General features: G+C 40.4%; 1 protein-coding gene across 2 annotated transcripts in view; it reads left to right on the forward strand.

Moving 5' to 3' along the window:
* Positions 1 to 13,063, forward strand: part of NR2C2 (nuclear receptor subfamily 2 group C member 2) — a 118,268-nt gene that overhangs the window by 40,440 nt on the left and 64,765 nt on the right. The window lies entirely within an intron of this gene.

The raw sequence follows: 13,063 nt of genomic DNA on the forward strand, positions 1-13,063 counted from the left end.
GCCTCACCCTCTCAACACCCGACTACTTTTAGAGGCGTGGTCTTGCTCTTACTCAGGCTGGTCTCAAACTCTTTTTTTTTTTTTTTGTAGAGACAGAGTTTCACTTCATGGCCTCGCTAGAGTGCCGTGGCGTCACACAGCTCACAGCAACCTCCACCTCCTGGGCTTAGGCGATTCTCCTGCCTCAGCCTCCCAAGTAGCTGGGACTACAGGTGCCCGCCACAACGCCTGGCTATTTTTTTGTTGCAATTTGGCTGGGGCTGGGTTTGAACCCGCCACCCTTGGTATATGGGGCCGGCGCCCTGCTCACTGAGCCACAGGCGCTGCCCTGGTCTCAAACTCTTGCGCTCAAGTGATCCACCTGCCTTGGCCTCCCAGGGTGCTAGGATTACAGGCATGAGCCACCATGCCCAACCTCATATGTTCAGCTTTAACAAGGAATACCAAACTGTTTGCAAAGTAATTATACCACTGTCCATTCGCATCAGCATTGAATAAATGATAGTTACTGTGCCCATTAGGTGGGAGCATACCAAATCCCTCCCCACTCCTTCTCCCTCTCCCCACCCTGAATTGATTTGAGTTTTTCTCTTAATGTATTAGATCGTCTACTGGCTTCATATTAGTATTGAGTACAGTGAATACTTGCTTCTCCATTCTTGTGATCCTTAACTAAGAAGAAAGTTGTTTCTGTTGTTTCAACTGTGGAATACTATTTATGGCTGAATAGTATTCCATGGTGTACATATACCACAGTTTGTTAATCCATTCACGGGTTGGTGGGCATTTGGTTTGATTCCACATTTTAACAATTGTAAATCGAAGTGCAATAAATAATCCAGTACACACATCCTTGTGATAAAATGATTTTTTTTTTTTTTTTGGGTAGATGCCTAATAGTGGGATTACAGGATCAAATAGAAGGTCTAATTTAGTTCTTTGAGGATTCTCCATAAAGAGGCTGTATTAGTTCCCTTCTGTCCACGTCTGTGCCAGCACCTTCAACTTTGAGACTTTGTGATGTGGGCTAGTCTCACTGGGGTTACGGGGTCCCTGACTAACTTTTTAGAAAGATTTTGTGGAGACAGTGTCTTGCTATGTTGCCTAAGTTTACGTCATACTCCTGGCCTCCAGTGATCTCCTGTCTTGGTCAATAAGAGTGCTGGGATTACAGACCTGCACCATCATTCATGGCCATTTCCAGTTTACGACTATTACAACTAAAATTGCTATAAACATTTGTATATATGTCTTTGTGAGAACATATGTTTTCATTTTTCTTGGGTAGATAGCTAAGGGTGGGATTGCTGGGTCATGTGATAATTTTTTAAGAAGCTACCAAAAATGTTTTCCAAAAATGTTCATCCTTTTATATTCCTGCCAGCAGCGCTGGAGAGTTCCCGTTGCTCTTCATCCTTGCCAATACCTGATATAGTCAGTAATTTTACTCTTAAGCATTCTAATAGAAGGGTAATATTTCCCCATTATGATTTTATTTTGCATTTTCTAATGGCTAATAATGTTGACTATCTTTTCATATATCATCTTTGATGAAATGTCTGTTAAAATCTTTCGTCTATTTTAAAAAATCCAACTCCAGCCAAAACCTGCAAAAAAAAAAAAAATTAAGGGCGATGCCTGTGGCTCAAGGAGTAGGGTGCTGGCCCCATATGCAGAGGGTGGCGGGTTCAAGCCCAACCCCGGCCAAAAACTGCAAAAAAAAAAAAAAAAATTTAAGTTTTGTTGGTTTTTGTTTGTTTGTTTTCGGGGATTTTTTTTTTTTGAGGCAGAGTCTCAAGCTGTCACCCTTGGTAGAGTGCTATGATATCACCGCTCACAGCAACCTCAAACTCTTGGGCTTAAGCGATTCTCTTGCTTCAGTCTCCCAAGTAGGTGAGACTACAGAAGCCCACCGCAAGGCCCAGCTATTTTTTTTTTTGTAGTTGTCATTGTTTTTGGCAGGCCTGGGCTGGATTTGAACCCACCAGCTCCAGTGTATGTGGCTGGCGCCCTAGCCACTGAGCTATAGGTACCAGGCTGATCTCAAACTCCTGAGCTCAAGCCATGCACTGCCTGGGCTTCCCAGAGTGCCAGGATTACAGGCATAAGCCTCCACACCCAGCCTTCATTATCTTTAGCTAATCCATGGTCACAAACATTTTCTCCTGTGTTTTCACTAGAAGTTTTATAACTCTAGGTTTTACAATTATAATTATTTTTAATTATCTTTTTAAAATTAATAATATAATCAGAATATCTGGTCCCTTTGATGCCAATTCTTTGAAATATAATTTATGTTTAGTTCAATGTATTATCTTTCAGAATTTTTCCTAAGTATTTACATTTATGTATATATAACTATGGAAACATAAGTTTTAAAATTGAAGGTAAATGGAATCAAACTGGATATGATGTTCTGCAAGTTGATCTATTAGCTGTCTCAGATACACAGATATACCTAATTCTTTTTACTGTTGTATAATATTTGATAAATTACATCTATATTTAGCTATTCCTCTGTAGGTGTACATTTGTTTCCAGATTTTCTCAAACATAAATAGTACTATAATGAACACAGTTTTTTTTTTTTTAAACAGTTTTTTTTTAACAACCACACATAGCCTCAGATGCATGAAGAAGCTGGGCCATTAATTAGCTCAGTTGTTAATTCAGCAAGTATTCATTGAGTAAGACCCTTGTATGCACCAAAGGGATAGTCATAGAAAATACAGTCATTCATATACAGATAACTCAAAAAATCAGTATATTACAATAACCATATTCAGAAAAAATATATATGAGTTATTATGAAATAATTTTTATTTTCATGTAAGTATTTGGACATAGCTGGATGATATAAGAGAGAAGTCACATATTTGTTAAGTATGTTTGCATATACTTAAATGAGTCATGACTTAAGAGTAATAAGATAAAACTATTTTTTTAATAATTTTTTTTTTTTTAAGCAGGCTAGGGCTAGGTTCGAATCTGCCACCCCTGGTGCAAAGGGCCAGCACTGTAAACACTAAGCTATCAGCGCCTGATAAAACTATTTTATATATGAAATGCATACAGTAAAACTGGAATAAAACTAATATCAGTGTAAGTGAACATGACTTGTACTCTAATAAGAGAAAACCAATTGACAAGAGGAATTGTTAAAAAGAAGAAAATGAGGAAGTTTATGTCCATGCAAAAAAAGCTATACCTTATGTAGAATTGTGCCAAAATAATTTCCTATGGTATGTCTTGGTACAGAATAATGATGATCTATCACAGAAGACATCTTTTTTTTGAAATCTCACTGCATTTAAGGTATATCTTTAGTTTCTAATACCTTGGAAACCATATTTTTATTGGTCACAGAGCATAAAGAACAAGAAAATGAAGGCAGTTTGTCTACCAAAACAAAAATCAAAAATTAAATATCTGCCATAGGAGAAGATAGACATCTTACTAGGTTGAATATTGCACTTGATTTCCTAAGGGTAAGTGTAAAAGAAATGTCCTGGATTTTTCTTTTCTGTTTTTTTTTTTTTTTAATACATTGTACTTTATATTATTGCCTCGTTTAATCCTCTCAATATCCTGTGAGGGAAGTGGTATTAACCGCAGTTTTACAAATGAGTAAATTAATTTAAAGAATTTGCCCCCAGTCACCCAAACAGGAGCCATAATTCTAAGTGAAATGTGTTTCCAGGTAACTAGCTGCCCGCCGGGATGATTAGCTTTGTAGTTGCGGAAACAGCCTAATTTTTAAAAATCTTAAAAATCCAATTCTTTTTTTTTTTTTTTTTTCTTTTTTTTTATTGTTGGGGATTCATTGAGGGTACAATAAGCCAAAAAAATCCAATTCTTTAATGGATAGGAAAGAGGGAGAGTTTTTCTTTAAAAATGAGGAAAAGTATGAAGAGTGCCTATTATTAATTTCCAATTCTAAAAAATAAGATCATTCATAATACCAAATTCTGGCAATATTGTCAAGTTTTAAAAGGTAACCTTTTTAAAAAGTTTTTAAAAATTGGGCGGCACCTGTGGCTTAGTCGGTAGGGCGCCGGCCCCATATACCGAGGGTGGCAGGTTCAGACCTGGCCCAGCCGAACTGCAACCAAAAAAATAGCCGGGCGTTGTGGCGGGTGCCTGTAGCCCCAGCTACTCGGGAGGCTGAGGCAAGAGAATCACTTAAGCCCAGGAGTTGGAGGTTGCTGTGAGCTGTGTGAGGCCACAGCACTCTACCGAGGGCCATAAAGTGAAACTCTGTCTCTACAAAAAAAAAAAAAGTTTTTAAAAATTAATTATAAAAGTAATATAATGTTCTTTATCACCTTATTTTATAGAATAAACATTTCTACCTCTATCACTTTTTTTTAAATTTATTTTTAGTTTTTGGTGTTTTTTTTGGTTTGTTTGTTTGGGATTCATTGAGAGTACGAAGAAGTAGGTTACCCCGATTGTAGTTTTTGTATTTTTTTTCTTTCTTTTTTTTTTTTTTTATTGAATCATAGCTGCGTATATTGATATGATCATGGGGCATCATTCACTAGCTTCACAGACCGTTTACCAAGTTTCACATATACCCTTGTAAGATGCACCGCTGGTGTAATCCCACCAATCCCCTTCCCTCTACCCACCTCCCCCCTCCCTTTCCTCCCTCTCCCCCTTCCCCCTATTCTTAGGTTGTAACTGGGTTATAGCTTTCATGAGAAAACCCTAAATTAGTCTCATAGTAGGGCTGAGTACATTGGGTACTTTCTCTTCCATTCTTGAGATACTTTACTAAGAAGAATATGTTCCAGCTTCATCCATGTAAACATGAAAGAGGTAAAGTCTCCATTTTTCTTTAAGGCTGCATAACATTCCATGGTGTACATATACCACAATTTATTAATCCATTCGTGGATCGGTGGGCACCTGGGCTTCTTCCATGACTTAGCAATTATGAATTGGGCTGCAATAAACATTCTGGTACAAATATCTTTGTTATGATGTGATTTTTGGTCTTCTGGGTATATGCCCAGTAGAGGAATTACAGGATTGAATGGCAGATCTATTTTTAGATCTCTAAGTGTTCTCCATATCTCTTTCCAAAAGGAATGTATTAATTTGCATTCCCACCAGCAGTGCAAAAGTGTTCCCTTTTCTCCACATCCGCGCCAACATCTCTGGTCTTGGGATTTTGTGATATAGGCTAGTCTCACTGGAGTTAGATGGTATCTCAAAGTAGTTTTAATTTGCATTTCTCTGATAATTAAAGATGATGAGCATTTTTTCGTATCTCTGAAGGCCGCGTGCCTGTCTTCTTCAGAGAAGTTTCTCTTCAAATCCCTTGCCCAGCCTGTGATAGGATCCCTTGTTCTATTCTTGCTAATGCGTTTGAGTTCTCTGTGTATTTTTTTGAGACAGGGTCTCACTGTTGCTCAGGCTGGTGTGCAGTGGTACAATCACGGCTCACTGCATCCTCAGACTCCTGGGTTCAAGCAATCCTCCTCCCTCACCTTCCCAAGTAGCTAGGACTATAAAAGCACATGTGACCATGCCCAGTTGATTTTTTTATTTTACCCTGTGTTGTTCAAGCTAGTTTCAAACTCCTGGCCTCAAGCAGTCCTCCCATATCAGCTCCCCAGAGTGCTAGGATTATAGGTGTGAGCCACCATATCTGGCCTCTACCTCTGTCACTTTTTCTACTCTTTACTCTTTTGTCTTTCTCCATAATGCTTATCATTATCTATAAACATATTTACTTGTGATCTGTCATACTAGACTATAAAATTCCAGGAAGGCCAGAAGTTTGTTTCATTTTCTGTCGTGTTCCCAGTGCCTAAAGTATAGTGCCTGGAACATAGTAAACGCTCAATATGTGTTAATTGAACAAATAAATATATTCTCTTTTGTTCTTTCTTCCCATGCATATCATCTAGTTGACAGTGTGCCCGTAAATTTGCCTTGTATTTTCTTTTTTCTTTCTGTTTTTTTTTTTAGAGACAGAGCCTCACTATGTCACCCTGAGTAGAGTGCTATGGCGTCACAGCTCACAGCAACCTCCAACTCCTGGGCTTAGGTGATTCTCTTGCCTCAGCCTCCCAAGTAGCGGGGACTACAGTGCCCACCAGAACACCCGGCTATTTTTTTGTTGCAGTTTGGCCAGGACCGGGTTCGAACCCACCACCCTTGGTATATAGGACCGATGCCCTACCCACTGAGCCACAGGTACCACCCAAATTTGCCTTGTATTTTCATAAAATATTATTTCACAGAATAAATATAGTTGGCCTTTCCCAGGTTGCTACATAATCTTCTTGACCATTATTTTTCTTTTTTTTTTTTTGAGACAGAGTCTCACTATGTCGCCCTTGGTAGAGTGCTGTAGTGTCACAGCTCACAGCAACCTCAAACTCTTGGGCTTAAGTGATTCTCTTGCCTCAGCCTCCCAAGTAGCTGGGACTACAGTAGCCCGCCACAACGCCCAGCTATTTTGTTGTTGTTGTTGTTGTTGTCGTCGTCGTCATTGTTGTTTGGCAGGCCCAGACCAGGTTCGAACCCACCAGCCCTGGTATATGTGGCCGGTGCCTTAGCCACTGAGCTACAAGTGTGGAGCCTTGACCATTATTTTTATAATATTATATCTAGAGAATGTACCATAATTGTTGCTAACCCATCTCCTAGTTTGGAACATATAAGTTGCCTCTGACCTTTCTCTATTATAAATCAATACTGATAAATACAGTAGAACCTCCATAGCTGACCACCTCCCTACACTGATCACCTCCTTAATTTGACCTAATTTTCATAGACTGGACATGCACCACATGCACATAACAGTCGAATGTTGACCAGTTTGTTACAGTCCCTTGGGTGGTCAACTTTAAGAAGTTCTATTGTAGGGTGGTGCCTGTGGCTCGAGGAGTAGGGCGCCGGTCCCATATGCCGGAGGTGGCAGGTTCAAACCCAGCCCCAGCCAAAAACCACAAAAAAAAAAAAAAAAAAAGAAGTTCTATTGTAAATAATATTCATTATTTACCAGTCAATGGGCTTATTAGCAAATGACAGAAACAAACTGTAGCTGATTTTTTTTTTTTTTGTAGAGACAGAGTCTCACTTTATGGCCCTCGGTAGAGTGCCGTGGCCTCACACAGCTCACAGCAACCTCCAACTCCTGGGCTTAGGCGATTCTCCTGCCTCAGCCTCCCGAGTAGCTGGGACTACAAGCGCCCGCCACAACGCCCGGCTATTTTTTGGTTGCAGTTTGGCCAGGGCTGGGCCTGAACCCACCACCCTCAGCATATGGGGCCGGCGCCCTACTGACTGAGCCACAGGCACCACCCAAACAAACTGTAGCTGATTTAAACAGAAATGAGATTCCTAAAGAATATTGAGTTAAAATGTATGTGAGGGTAGATGACTGGACAAATGGATGGGCAGATACGTATAGATGAAACATTATGCCAGGTAGGCTAGAGAGGCAGCTCTAAAGCTCAGAAAACACCCCAGAACACACTAGAGACGCAGTCTGGTGAAGCTGTGGTGGGACAGTACCACCAGTGCAGTCTCAGGCTAGCACATCTGACTGACACCACCTCCTCACCTGGCCCTTCTACCCCTTGTCTAAGGGAAGCCAGGACTGCAAATAGCTGACATTGTCTTGTACAGTTGGAGATAGGCTCTGCCTCACCCAGAGCCTGAAAGAGGGAATTCTATATTGCCTAGAAGAATAATTCAGGACATAACACTTGATAAAGCCATTCTCTATTTAAGATAATTTGTATAAAGTGGATTACCAGGACCAGACTAGGTAGTTGACTGCAATAGTTTGGTCTTGGAGGTTTTTGTTTCCTTGGCATTAATCTCTTTCCTTTTGTACACCATTTATTGGCTGCAGTTAGTGACTAGAGTGTTATGTTTCTTAGAACTTTAAATAGCTGTTGAAGTCTGGGCACAGTGGGACATGACTATAATCCCACCACTTTGGGCAGCCAAGGCAAGAGGATCACTTGAGACCAGGAGTTTGAGACCAGCCTGTACAACATAGTGAGACCCATCTCTAGAAAAAAATTAAAAAAAGAAATCACCTGGGTGTGGTGTGTGCCTGTAATCCCAACTACTCAGGAGGCTGAGGCAGGAAGATCTCTGAGCCCAAGAGTTAGCAGTTGCAGGAAGCGATGTTTGCACCACTGCACTCCACCCTGGGCAATAGACAGAGAGACAGTCTCTAAAATAAATAAGTAAATAGTTGTTGAGCTGAAGGGACTTTTCCTCTACCTTCTCAAAAAGGAGAATTATCCCTGTTTTCTCCTTTATTAATTTTTCCCTTTTATATTAGGGTCCCTGAGGTTATGTTAGAATCTTAAAAAAATGGATGACGTTTATCTAACTTAGATTGTTTTAAGTTAGTGCACATACAAAATTCGGGAGGAGAAATTGGTCATTTATAGCAAAATGGACTTTAAAAAAAGTTTATCTCTTTCATCTTCCTTCCCTACCCTATGTAAAAGTAAATATCCATTAGACCGTTTTCTCCCCATCTGTCACTATGCAAGAGACATGAATAGAACCTTCTCTGAAGAAGACAAATGGCTAACAAACATATGAAAAATGCTCATTGTCCCTAATCATCAGAGAAATGCAAATCACAACTACCCTGAGATGTCACCTAACCCCAGTGAGAATAGCCCACATCACAAAGTCCCAAAGCTGTAGTTGCTGGCGTGGATGCAGAGAGAAGGGATCACTTTGCAGACTAGTACAGCCTCTTTGGAAAGAAGTATGGAGAATCCTCAAAGAACTCTAATTGGACTTTCTATTTGATCTCACAATTCCCATTACTAGGCATCTACCCAGAAGGAAAAAAAAAATCATTTTATCATAAGGACATTTGCACCAGATTGTTTATCACCCCTTGTCCAAGGGAAGCCAGGACTGCAAATAGCTGACATTGTCTTCTACAGTTAGAGACAAGCTCTGCCTAGGTCAATTCATAATCACCAAGATGTGGAAATGCCCACCAACGTAGGAATGGATTAACAAACTGTGGTATATGTATACCATGGAATACTATTCAGCCATAAAAAGATGGAGATTTTACATCTTTTGTATTAAACTGGATGGAGTTGAAACCCCTTCTTAGTAAAGTATCACAAGAATGGAAAAACAAATATCCAGTATACTCGATACTAATACAAAGACAGTAGATGATCTAATATTCATATAAGAGAAAACTCACTTCAATTCAAGTTGGGGGGAAGAGGGTAAAGGGAGACGGGAGGGGATTGGTGTGTTTCCACTTAATGGGCACAATGTAAGGTATATGGCACACCTCTTGAGTGCAGGACAAAACTATGAGAGGGACTCTACCTAACCAATGCAAACATTGAAACTCAGTTGTCTGTACCCTCATGTTAACCTGAAATTTAAAAAAAAAAAAGTCTTTTCTCGTACCCTTTCCCTAGGCTTTTGTTTGTTTTGCTCTTTGATGATTGGCCAGTATTCACCTCCTATTTGTGAAGTAGTCCTCACATCAAACAAACTTAGTGATAGGTGTTTTCAAAGCCAAAGAATCTGGGTGTTCGTTTCAGCCCCACTTCTACCTCTCTTTAGGAGCTCCCTCTCCTTAAGGCCTTGGGGAAGGGGTGGGACTGAGACTCCTTCTGTGGGCCTATTATATACTTTGACTACATACGCCCATCTTTTTGCCAGAAGGGTAGGCTTCTGAGTCCAGAACTTTGTCTTGTAGTATTCATGTGCCTGGCACATTTTGAGTGGATATAGTTAAATGAGCCCAGTTTTGTTATTCCTGTGAGCATTTTTGTATGTAACACAGCCCATATGTTGTTGTCTACCCTTTGAATGAAAGAGAAACTTGCAGAGACCCTCATATCATTAAAAATATTAGATTATCCAGCTACGGAGGCTAAGCGGGAGGATAGTTTGAGCACTGAAATTTGAGACCAGCCTGAACATAGAGATAGATCCCATCTCTGCAAAACATTAGCCAGGCCTAGTAGTGTGTGCCTATACTTTCAGCTACTCAGGAGGCTGAGGTGGGAGGATTGCTTGTGCCCAGACGTTTGAGGCTACAGTGAACTATGATTATGCCACTGGTTATAGCAAAAGAATAACAATAAAAAAATTACTGCCCTATGAAGTTGAAGATGCTGTGTGCAGAACATGGTGTCTCTAGGTTCTCCAAATCGTCCCTCCTCCACTCCTTACAGTTTTAAAACTGTTTTGAGTTGGTTGGACTCCATGGTAACATTCTTGCCAGCTTTCAGTTGAGGAAAGGTAATCTTTAAGGGGAAGGGGGTGGGGGGAGTGAGGGGAGAAGATTTAGCAAAGGCAATAATCTAGGAGAAGGGAGAACTTTTCAAAGCAGAGTACATTTTTTCCCAGAAGCAATTAATCGTATTAGACAAACCGCTTCAGCAGCTGGGGAAACAGCAGGAACATGTCGATTTTGCTTCCTTGGTTACAGGGGAGTGATAGTGTACTTGACCTTCAGCATAGCAGGGTCACAGAGAGGGCATCTTTAAACAGCTCTGTCTGGTTTTGGTGAATGGAATCTGCACTGGCAAGGTTTGAAAGCAAATGCCTGTGAATTCCCTCAACCAACCCCTGGCCGTTTTGGTTGGACTCTGTGGCTGTGAGGTTGCTCAGGAAAAATGTAAATAAAGCTGCAGGAAACCAGTGGCATGGTAAGTCTGAGTGTCCTAAAGAAAACACCACGACTGCAATATTGAAGTCTGTTCTCTTTCTGTTTCTGGGAGAAGCTTCCTTGTAATGTAGTATATTTCAACAGGCACTTGTTTTTAGAGCAATTTGTGTAATAGCAGTGCATTTAGACACCTATTGTGTATTTGAAGGAATTCAATTTATTGTCTGTTGCTATGCCAAGCTCTTAGCAAATTGTTTCTTCATAGACTTGTATTTGAGAGTGCTGGGTAAATTCAGGTGGGGCAAAAGATGTTGTCCAGCAGGTTAATCTGCCTGTGAACAGAGACTTTATGAACCATACTGCACTTAAACATCTTGTTGTTTGACATCATTGTGGGTAATGATTGTTGACTTTGGATCTTTGGTTTTGTGCCAAGAAATTTAGGGCTATAGTTTTACCTTTTTATTTTTATTTATTTATTTATTTATTTATTTTTTAGAGACAGTCTCAGTTTGTCGCCCTTGGTAGAATGCCGTGGTATCACAGCTCACAGCAACTGTCAGCTTTTGGGCTTAGGCAATTCCCTTGCCTCAGCCTCCCAAGTAGCTAGGACTAGAGGCACTCGCCACAACGCCTGGCTAATTTTTGTTGTTGCAGTTTGGCTGGGCGGGGTTCGAACCCACTACCCTTGGTATATGGGGCCGGCGCTCTACTCACTGATCCACAGGCACCGCCCAGTTTTACCTTTTTAAAATCTCTTATTATCAACTGGAAAATTCAAAAACTGGTTAGTCAATTCTGATATAAATGATGCAGATTTATAATGGTGAGGTTTCATCCTTCATTGACTTTATTGGAGAGTGGAATTACAGGTCACTAAGAGAAGTAATTGTTTAGGAGCATAACAGATTGGCATTATAAGCTTTAAATACTTTGTAAGAGGTGAGAGGGTAAGTACTTACTAAAGCCAGCAACCTCCTATGGTGTTCTTCTGTCTGCGATATGGTTATAGCACAAAGAGGATTAGCCTCTTTGCCCATTGACCCTTCACCACACTTACTTTATAATGGTCCTCTGAAATATAATAAATATAAAAGGAAGATGTGGTATGTTTAAAAGTTCAGGCAAGAGGTGTCCTGCTGCCTGAAACCTTTTATCCCACTTAGGGATTTACATCCTTCATTATTTCACTGGGAGTGTTAAGGAGAAGTGGGAACTTCTGTTTGAGATTTGTAACATACTAGGTCTGCATGATCTGTTTTTTCCCATCTTGTGAACTCTGTTACCCTGTTTATTACTGTATCCCATGAAAATGTTACAACCAGACCCCAGAATAAATTACAGATTTAGAAACTTTTTTTTTTTTTTTTTTTGAGACAGAGTCTCACTATGATGCTCTTAGTAGAGTGCTATGGCATCACAGCTCACAGCAACCTCAAAGTCTTGGGCTTAAGCGATTCTCTTACCTCAGCCTCCCAGGTAGCTTAGACTACAGGTGCCTGCCACAATGCCCGGCTATTTTGTTGTTGTTGCAATTGGCATTATTGTTTTAGCTGGCCCAGGCCGAGTTCGAACCTGCCAGCCAGTGCCCTACCCACTGAGCTATGGGCACTGCCCTAGAAACTTTTTTTTTTTTGTGACCCTGCTAGGACCTATAAACGCTTAATATTGCCCATTAACTCGGTGCTATGAGCATCTTCTTCAAACTAGCTGTTCCTCTTTCAGCAAGTGACTGTATGTAAACCAAAGAAATTTTTCTTAAGAAGTATTTCCTTTAAAGCAAAACAGCAACCACCACCAAGAAAAACACTGTTAAAGCAGTGTCATATTATAGAGTAGAGAAGGTTCTCATTTCAGGGTGAAAATATGTGAATTTCCCCTAAACCCACCTGTGTCATCAGTAATTGCTAGGGCAGGTCAACATGTTGTCTCATTAGCAGACAGGCACAAGCGTAAAATAAAGCCAAGTATAGGCACAGTCCTAGGATCAAAGGCTGTATAAAATAGAGACTTTGTATTCATTCCCTAAGGTAATATGTGTTCATTCACTAAGTGTACTAAGCATTCACTGTGGGGCTAATACAGTAGAACCTCTGTAAGTTGACCACCTAAGGGACTATAGCAAACTGGGATTGTTTGCTACAACAAACATGTATGTTTCAAAATAAGGAACTGGGCCTACTGTACTTGTGGTGCATGTCCAGTCTGTGAAAATCTGGTCAACTTAAGGAGCTGTTCATGTAGGGAGGTGGTCAACTATGGAGTTCTACTGTATGTGCCTGGCATTGGGAATAAAAGGAAAAATAGGAAATATGGTCCTTGGGGACAGTACTAAGATGGAGGCACTGTGGGAACCCAGAGGAGTGTGTTCGTACCAGCCAAGGAGGCAAGAAATGGCCAGAGGAGCATGGCTTTTAT

The sequence above is a fragment of the Nycticebus coucang genome, chromosome 8 (assembly GCF_027406575.1).
Source record: "Nycticebus coucang isolate mNycCou1 chromosome 8, mNycCou1.pri, whole genome shotgun sequence".
In the NCBI taxonomy this organism is placed as follows: domain Eukaryota; kingdom Metazoa; phylum Chordata; class Mammalia; order Primates; family Lorisidae; genus Nycticebus; species Nycticebus coucang.